The sequence below is a fragment of the Mirounga leonina genome, unplaced genomic scaffold (assembly GCF_011800145.1).
Source record: "Mirounga leonina isolate KUSES-001 unplaced genomic scaffold, KU_Mleo_1.0 Mir_101595, whole genome shotgun sequence".
NCBI classification, from domain to species: domain Eukaryota; kingdom Metazoa; phylum Chordata; class Mammalia; order Carnivora; family Phocidae; genus Mirounga; species Mirounga leonina.
Genome location: NW_023270158.1, coordinates 15,336,634 through 15,346,791, shown reverse-complemented (window position 1 = coordinate 15,346,791; position 10,158 = coordinate 15,336,634). Strand labels below are relative to the sequence as shown.

The window sequence follows — 10,158 nt, the reverse complement described above, 5'->3', positions numbered from 1 at the left end:
GATCACTCCCAGATTTATATATTCTGCCCTGATACCTTTCCTGAATGCCAGATTCATATAAGCAACCACCTGCTTGATATTTCCACTTGAATTAAGAAATATAACTTTTAATTCCCCTCCCAAGTCTACTGCTTCCTCAGTGTTTCCTACACGTTATTATGCAGTAACTCTATTTGCCTATTTGTTCAGACTTAAAACTTAGGGGTCATCTTTAATTCTTCCCTTTTCCTTCTACCCTTCTTCCAGTCTATTATCAAGCCCTACTGGGTTTTTTTCCTTCAAAATACATCCTCACTTTGAGCACTTCTTATTTCTGTCACTGCGTTGAGATCAGACTTTTACAGTGCTTAGCACAAAACTTTGAAAACATCTCTTTCTCTTAGACTCCTTATCTAATCCATCAGCAAATCCTGTCACGCTGACTTCAAACTATATTGTGAATCTCATTGCTTCTCATAAATCACAGTTACCACCCTACCCTAGGTCATCCTCATCACCAGCCGAGGATATAGCCATAACCTCCTAACTGCACACGACTCCCCGGTCCCCACTTTCACACTTGCCCCCCTACAGTGCAGAGTGGTATTTCAAAAACATAAGTCAGAAGAATCACTTCCCTATTTAGAATTCTTCCTTGGTTTTCCAATATACCCCACTTAAAATCCGGAGTCCCCATCATGACTTGCAAAGCTCTACATGACCTGGGAACGGTCTACTTCTCTGAGGGTTTATCCTACGACCCTCCCTTTCTGTCTGAGTCACACTGACCTTCTTGTCACTTGGTAAACACACAGATCTGATCCTGCCTCAAATGTTGCACAAATCCTATACCTATAATGCACATTACCATTGAAATTCACATGGTTCACTTCCTCCTTTCACTTAGGCCTGAAATGTTAACTCCTCAGAGAGGTCCTCCTGGCTCAACTTACCTCAGAACTCAATGATACGTTTCACCCAAAAGGATGACCTAATGTCATCAGACCAACAGCATGGAGACAGCTGATCTAGTCAAAAGCCACCTGATGGGAGGCTCGATAGCCTTATAGCTGAAGCTCAAGCTTTGCATTCAGATATCACAGGTTCAGCCCTCAGCACAACCATCCTATAATTGCCTAACTGTGGAACTCAGCTTGCTCATCTGTAAATGAGGAACAAGATTAGGAGGGGATAGCATTGTTGTGAAAGAGCTGATAAATGGGCTAACCAAATAATTTATCATCCAAACTGGGACACTTTAAGGGAGAAAGGGGAAACTTTTTATTTTATCTGTGTTGTATTTTTTAAATTATCATAAAGTAAAATGAGCTTTTTTCATTGGTGTAAAATTTTAGCATGAGAAAATTCTATGAATCTTAAATGCATAAATGTGTGTTAGCAGCACCACAATCAGTATACAGAACATCTCAATAAATTCCCTGTGCTATGTCTTTGTAGCTACATTGGCCCCCACACCTGCCCCCCTGGCAATAACTGATCTGTTCTCATCACTATAGTTTTATTTTCTGGGGAATGGCATATAAATGGTATCATACAGTATGTAACCTTGATATTGGCTTTCTATATTCAGCACATTTCCCTTGAGATCCCTCCAAGTTTTTTGTTTATCAATAGTTAGTTATTTTGTTACTGAGTAGTATTCCACTGAATGACTGACTATACCACAGTGTGTTTATCCATTCACCTACTGAAGGACATTTAGATTCTTTCCAGTGTTTAGCAATTATAAATAAAGTTGCTTTAAACAGTCACATGCAGGTTTTTATGTGAACATGAGTTTTCATTTCTTTAGGGCAGGAGTTAGCAAACTACATACAGCACTCATGTCAAATCTGGTTTATGACCAGTGTTCATAAATAATATTTCATTGGAATACAGCCACACTCATTCATTTACATATCACCTCTGGCTGCTTTTGCATTATCACAGCAGAACTCAATAGTTGTGACAGAGACCGTAAGACTTGCAATAGCTAAAATAATGACGATCTACCTCTTTATAGAAAAAGATTGCCAATTTTTGCTCTTAGGTAAATACCCAGGAGTTGTATAACTTAGTCATATGGTAAGTGTTTAACTTTTTGAGAAATTGTCAAACCATTTTTCAGAGTGGCCGTACCATTTTGTATTCCCACCAGTAGAGTGTGAGAGTTCCAGTTGTTATACATCCTCATCATCACTTGATAATGTATTTTTTATTTTAGCCATTCTAATAGTTATGTAATGTTATCTCATTGCAGTGATCATTTGCATTTCCCTAATGACTAATGACATTGAACATCTTTTCAAATTATTATTATTTTTTTTGCTACCCTTACATCCTCTTGGGTAAAATGTCTGCTCAAGGCTTTTGCCCATTTTGTAATTTTACTGTCCACTTTCTTATTGCCGAGTTTTGAGAGTTCTTTATATATTCTGGATATGTACCCTTTGTCAGATATAAGATTTGAGAATATGTTCTCCCAGTCTATAACTTAACTTTTTTTTTCCTTAACGGTGTCTTTCACAGAGCAAAAACTTTAATTTTGATAAACTTCAATTTTTTAATTCGTTCTTTTGCAAACTGTACTTTTGGTGTCATGTCTAAGAAGTCTTCACCTAAACTCATGTCACAAAGATGATCTCCTATGTTTTCTTCTAAAGGTTTTATAATTTTATGTTTATATTTAAATCTATGATCCATTAAAAAATTTTTATTCGAGTATAGTTGACACACAATGTGATATTAGTTTCAGGTGTACAACATAGTGATTCACCAACTCTACACGTTATGCTCTGCTCACAAGTGTAGCTCCCATCTGTCACCACACAACACTATTAAAATATCATTGACTATGTTTTCAGTGCTGTGCCTTTTATTTCCCATGACTTATTCGTTCTATAACTGGAAATGTGTGTCTCCCACTCCCCTTCACCCGTTTTGCCCAATCCTTCTTCCCCGTCCCCTCTGACAACCACCAGCTTCTCTGTATACTTTTGTCAAAACTTAACAGCCATGTTTGTCTTTTTCTGGACTCTATTCTGTCTATTGCTCTATGTATCTATCTACCCTCCAATACCACACTTTCTTGATTACTGTAGCTATCGAGCAAGCTTTAATATCAGTTAGAATTATTCCTCCTATTTTCTTCTTCTTCTTTTTTAAAGTTTTAATTTAAATTCCAATTCATTACCATACAGTGTAGTATTACTTTCAGGTGTAAAATATAGTGATTCACACTTCCATACATCACCCAGTGTTCATCACAAGTGCCCCCCTCAATCCCCATTACTGATTTCACCCATCCCCCTGCCCACCTCTCCCTCTGGTAACCATCTCTATAGTTAAGAGTCTGTTTCTTGGTTTGCCTCCCTCTCTTTTTTTTTCCCCTTTGCTATTTCTTTTGTTTCTTAAATTCCACATATGAGTGAAATCATATTTATTCTTCTTTTTCAAAGTTGTTTTAACTATTCTACTTCATTTTCCTTTAATACAAATTTTAGAATCAGTTTGCCTATTTTTACAAAAAAAATACTGCTGGAATTTTTATTAGTATTGTTGTAAAATGACTGAGCAATTTGGGGAAGATTAAGATCCCTAATTTGTTGTGTCTTCCAATCCAGGAACACAGTAGGTCTTTCCATGTATTTAGGTCTTTCCCGATTTCTTTCTCAGCTTTTTGTAGTTTTCAAGATACAGATTATGTATAATCAAGATACAGATTATGATTTGTTCCATATATTTAGTAGTTATAGAGCTATTCAAATTATATCGTTCACACTGGGTGAGTTTTGATGATTTGTGGTTTTCAAGGAACTGGTGCATTTCATCTAAATTGTTCACAGAGCTGTTTATAATGTTCTCTAAGCCTTTCCATGTCTTTGGGGTTTTTAGTGATAGCCTCTCTTTCAGATACTGGTAATTTCTATCTTCCCTCTCTGTTTCTCATATATTCACAAATGCTGGTGTTCTTCCTTCATTCCTGATGTTCCAGCTTTCCCCCTTGGTATCACTTCCTTTCTATCTGAAGAACTTACTTTAGCAATATTTTTAAGAGTTTTCCTTCATCTAAGAATGTCTTTATTTTACCTTGTATTCTTGAAGGATATTTTCTCTGAATAAAGAATACTGAATTGACAGTTCTTTTCTTGCAGCGTTTATAAAAGGTTCTATCCCTGTTTTTCTGGCCATCATGGTTTTTAATGCATTAGGAACTGTCCTCTATTTATTTTTATTTTGTTATTTATATTTATTGAAGTATAATTAACATACAGTATTATATTAGTTTCAAATATACAATATAATTATCCAACAATTGTATACATTACTCATTGATCATCATTATAAGTGTACTCTTAATTCTCTTTATCTTTTTCACCCATCGCCCGACCTGCCTCCTCTGTGGCAATCATGTTTGTTCTCTGTATTTAAGAGTGGTTTTCTTGTGTCTCTTTTTTTTCTTCATTCATTTGTTTCTTAAATTTCATATATGAGTGAAATCGTATGGTACTTGTCTTTCTCTGTTTGACTTATTTCACTTAACATTAGACCTTCTAGGTCCATACATGTTGTTGCAAATGGCAAGATTTCATTCTTCTTTATGGCTGAGTAATAGTCCATTGTATAAATATGTACGTCTTCTTTATCCATTCATCTATGGATGGACATGAGTTCCTTCCATATCTTGGCTATTGTAAATCCTGCTGCAATAAACATAGGGATGCACATATCTTTTTGAATTAGTGTTTTTGTTTTCTTTAGGTAAATACCCAGTAGCAGAATTACTGGATCACACAATAATTCTATTTTCAGTTTTTTGAGGAATGTCCATACTTTTTTCCACAGTGGCTGCACCAATTAGCATTCCCACCAACAGTGCATGAGGGTTCCTTTTTCTACACATCCTTGCCAAAACTTGTAATTTCTTATCTTTTTGATTCTAGCTATTCTGACATGTGTGAGTGATATCTCATTGTGGTTTTGATCTGCCCTTCCCTGGTAGAGAAATCCACTGTCATTTAAATAATTGTTCTATAGGCAATGCCTCGTTTTTCTGTCTGCTTTCAAGATTTTCTTTGTCTTTGGTTTTGAGCTGTTTGATTTTTGATTATAATGTTTCTACTCTTGAATTTTTGGGGTTTACCCTGTTTGGAGTTTATTCAATTTCTTGAATTTGTAGGTCTTTTGTAGGACTGGGGAAGTTTTAAACTATTATTTCTTCAAGTATATTTCAACACCATACTCTTTTTTTAGAACTCCAATGACACGAATGTTAGACATTTTATTGTAAACTCACAGGTCCATTTGGCTCCTTTAATTCTTTTAATCTTTTTTTTCTACACGTTGTTCAGACTTGGTAATTTCTATTAATATATTTTCAAGTTCACTAACTCTTTCCTCTGTCTCCTCTATTCTACTATTGAGTATATCAAGTGAGGTTTTTAAATTTCAGTTGCATTTTTCAGTCCTAAACTTTCCATTTATATACTCTATTTTTTTGCAGATATTTTTAACATGCATTTCAAGAGTGTTTGTGATTGGTCTTTCTAGCACTTTTATTATAACTGCTTTAAAGTCTGTCAGAAAATTCCATTATATGTGTCATCTTGTTGGCACCTGTTGAATGTCTTTTTCCATGTGAGTTGAGATTTCTGGGGTTCTTCATATGCTGAGTAATTCTGGATTGTTTCTTGGACATTTTGAATATTATATTATGAGACCAGGTCTTGTTTAAATTCTATAAAGGATGTTGGTATTTTTTTAGTAGGTGCTTGAATGGGCTAGGAATTTTTTCCAGGTTCACAATTTATTGTATAAATTGAGTATCACATGATGAGCTGACATTAGCTTCTCCAGGCATGAGAACTTAACAGATGAGGTACAGTTTAAAATTCGTTGATGTTGCTCTCACAGCTGGTGTTTTTTCTGACCTTAACTTGAAGTATAATAACATCAAAGCAATGCCTCTGTATGTGTCCAGTACCTATTCTGTCTGTGAGAGTGTAAGAGTTGAAATATTTTTTGATACCTGTGAAATGGAATCGGGCATTAGTTTCTAGACCTGCCATGATTTCAATTTTGCAAAAGGCACCAATTCTGCTGGTTGTGTCCTTTAATGTATGCAGCTACCCCTCCTGGGCTAGGATATTTTTGTGATAGCATGTACTTGACCTCATTTGATTCAGGCTGCAAGTTTCAACCTACCTTCTGTGGGCTGTGGTACCAAAGTCAGGGCAGTTGTTGAAGGCTTTGCAGGTTATTTAGAACTATCCCTCAAGGGCACCACCCAGTGATTAGTTTGGGACCTGGGTGGAGGTCTATCTGTTAGGTCAGTCCATAAAGCCTTTGGTAACTAACATCAGATCTATGTATGCCCAGGTGAAGGGTAAACCTAGGAGTTCAAAAACAACTTTCTCAGGTCTCTTTACCAAGTTCCTCCCTCTATGCTATGGCCCTAGGACTTTTTGGTTCCCTGGGGCTCCAGAAAGGAGGCAGTTTTAACACTTACACCAGGAGAACAGGCATAAAGTGGGACTATCTCAGCAAATTTAGCTATAGGGTTACTGCATTAATAAAGAACAAGGGGATGGGAAGCAGAAATGATACATGATGGCTAACAGGGAGAAAAGACTTCCAGGTGTAAAGCAGCTAAAATTTCTATTATCTTAATAGTACAGGTTCATGAGTTACGGCCAAACATTTCCGGGACATAACTAAAGTGTTCAGACCAACATGATATTCAGACAGGGGAGGATGCTAAGGGAGTAAAACACTGCTGAAGCCCAGGGCAGAAAAACAGCTAGAAAGGGGTACAAACAGAGAGATCAACAAAGGCTGGCTTTCTCCTGACCCATTCACAGTTGGGGTAGATTTACCATGAAGATAATAAAATGTCAATTTCAGGGCTCCTCACCTTATAGGCCCCTCCCAAACCCTATTCCAATTTTTGTGCATGTAATTTTGTATTCTATATCTTAAAGAACCCCAACCTCACCCCATATTTTAAATGTTTTCGGTGTGACAAAACCTGGATCTCCCCTGACCTGGTAGCAGTTTCTCACTGAATAGTGTACAGGGAAGTCTTCTACCTTCACACTCTTCCTCTCAAAACTTACCCTATTCTCAGCTCTAAATACAAATTATATAACCAGAGAATAAGGTGACACATAGGTGACTGCTGGTTCCTAGCCAGAGTGAAAAGGCCACAATGATGATCATTAAAGTTTATTCTAAAACACAATTTGGTGTATAATTATTTGTAGTTGTCTTTTATGATTCTTTGTATTCCTGTGATATCAGCTAAGTCTCCTCCTTCATTTCTAGTTTTATTTATTTGGGCCCTCTCTTTTTCTTGATGGGTCCCGCTAAAAATTTATCAATTTTGCTCATCTTTTCAAATAACTAGCTCTTAGTTTCATTAATCTTTTCTATTAATTTTTTGTCTCTTTTATTTATTTCTGCTCAAATTATTATTATTTCCTTCCTTCTACTAATTTTGGATTTTGTTTCTTTTTCTTTTTTCTAGTTCCTTTAGATAAGGTTCGATTGTTTATTTGAGATTTTTCTTATTTCTTGCAGTAGGCCTATATCACTATGAACTTCTCTCTTAGAACTACTTTTGCTGTATCCCATAGATTTTGAAGAGTTGTGTTTTCATTTTCATTTGTCTCAAGGTATTTTTTTTATTTCCTCTTTGATTTCTTCGTTGACCAGTAGCTTATTGTTTAGTCTCCATGTGTTTGTGTTTTCTCCAGCTTTTTCTTATAATTGATTTCTAGTTTTATATCATTGTGGTCAGAAGAGATGCTTGATAGGATTTCAATCTTCTTTAATTTATTGAGATTTGGTTTTTGGCCTTATATGTGATCTATCCTAGAGAATGTACCACGTGCACTTAAGAGGAACGTGTATTCTGCTGTTTCTGGACAGAATGTTCTGTATATATCTATTAAGTCCATCTGGTCTACTATGTTGTTCAAGGCCAATGTTTCCTTGTTCATTTTATTTCTGGATGATCTATCCACTGATGTAAGTGAGGTGTTAAAGTCCACTGTTATTATTGTATTATTGTCAACTTCTCCCTTTGTGTCTGTTAATATTTGCTTTATATATTTAGGTGCTCCTACATTGGGTACATAAATATTTATAAGTGTTATAACTTCTTGGTGGATTGATCCCTTTATCATTATGTAGTGCCCTTCTCTGTCTCTTGTTACAACCTTGAACAATTATATGCCAAAAAATTGGACAACTTAGAAGAAATGCATAAATTCCTAGAAACATATCATTTTCCAAGACTGAATCAGGAAGAAATAGAAAACAGACTGATTACTAGGAATGATACTGAAGCCATTAATTAAAAAACTCCCAACAAACAAAAATCCATGACCAGAAAGCTCTACAGGTGAATTCTACCAAACATTTAAAAAAGAGTTAAAACCTAACCTTCTGCACCAATTTCAAAAATTGAAGAGGAAAAAATGCTTCCAAGTTCATTCTGTGAGGCCAGCATTACCCTGATACCTAAACCAGACAGAGACATTACCAAAAAATAAAAACAAAATTATAGGTCACTACCCCTGATAAAGATAGATGCAAAAATCCTGAACAAAATATTAGCAAACTAAATTCAATAATACATTAGAAGGATCATATACCAAAAAAAAAAAAAAAAGAAGGAGGAGGAGGAGGAGGAGAAGAAGGAGGGGGAGGAGGGGGAGGAGGGGCACCTGGGTGGCTCAGTCGTTAAGCGTCTGCCTTTGGCTCAGGTCATGATCCCAGGGTCCTGGGATCGAGCCCCAAGTCGGGCTCCCTGCTCGGCGGGAAGCCTGCTTCTCTCTCTCCCGCTCCCCCTGCTTGTGGTCCCTCTCTCGCTGTCTCTCTCTGTCAAATAAATGAGTAAAATCTTTAAAAAAAAAAAAAAAAGAAGAAGAAGAAGAAGAAGGATCATACACCATGATCAAGTGGATTAACTCCAGGGATGCAAGGGTGGTACAACATCCACAAATGAATCAATGTAATACACTAAATTAACAAAATGAAGAATAAAAATCATACGAACACCTCGATAAATGCAGAAAAAGCATTTGACAAAATTCAACATCAATTTATGATAAAAACTCTGAACAAAGTGGGTTTAGAGAAAACATACCTTAATATAATAAAGGCCATATGTGACAAGCCCTCAGCTAACATCATACTCAATGCTGACAAGGTGTAAGCTTTTCCTCTAAGATCAAAAACAAGACAAGGATGTCCACTCCCACCACTTTTGTCCAACATACTACTGGAAGTCCTAGCCACAGCAATTAGGCAAGAAAAACAAACAAAAAGCATCCAAATTGGAAACGAAGAAGTAAAATTGTAAATATTCACAGATAACATGATACTATATACAGAAACCCTTAAAGACTCCACCCAAAAACTATTAGAACTAATTAACGAATTCAGTAAAGTTGCAGGATACAAAATCGATATACAGAAAGCTGTTGCATTTCTATACACTAATAATGAACTATCAGAAAGAAAAATAATGAAAACAATTCTATTTATAATTGTATCAAAAAAGTACCTAGGAAGAAATTTAACCAAGGAAGTGAAAGAACAGACATTTCTCCAGAGAATACATGCAGATAGCCCACAGACACATGAAAAGATGCTCAACATCACTTATCATCAGGGAAAGACAAATCAAAACCACAATGAGTTATCACCTAGGGTGCCTGTGTGGCTCAGTTGGTTAAGTGTCTGCCTTCAGCTCATGTCCTGATCCTGGGGTCCTTGGATTGGTCCCTGTGTTGCACTCTCTGCTCAGCTGGGAGTCTGCTTCTCCGTCTACCTCTGCTGTTCCCCTGCTTATACGCGCTCTCTCTCTCAAATAAATAAATAAAATCTTTAAAAAAAAAACCAATGAGTTATCACCTCACACATGTTGGAATGGCTATAATTAACAACAGGAAATAACAAGTGTTGGCGAGGGTGTGGAGAAAGGGGAACACTGGTACACTGTTGGTGGGAATGCAAACTGGTGCAGCCACTGTGGAAAACAATATGGAGGTTCCTCAAAAACTTAAAAATTGAACTACCCCATGACCCAGCAGTTGAACTACTAAGTATTTACCCAAAGGATACAAAAATGCTGATTCAAAGTAGCCCCGATGTTTATAGCAGCCTATCAAC

At 36.3% G+C, this 10,158-nt stretch overlaps 1 pseudogene; it reads right to left on the bottom strand.

Annotated features, from left to right (window-relative positions):
- Positions 1–5,845: 5,845 nt before the first annotated feature.
- On the bottom strand, positions 5,846–6,047 carry LOC118004386 (annotated as a pseudogene).
- Positions 6,048–10,158: the final 4,111 nt, after the last annotated feature.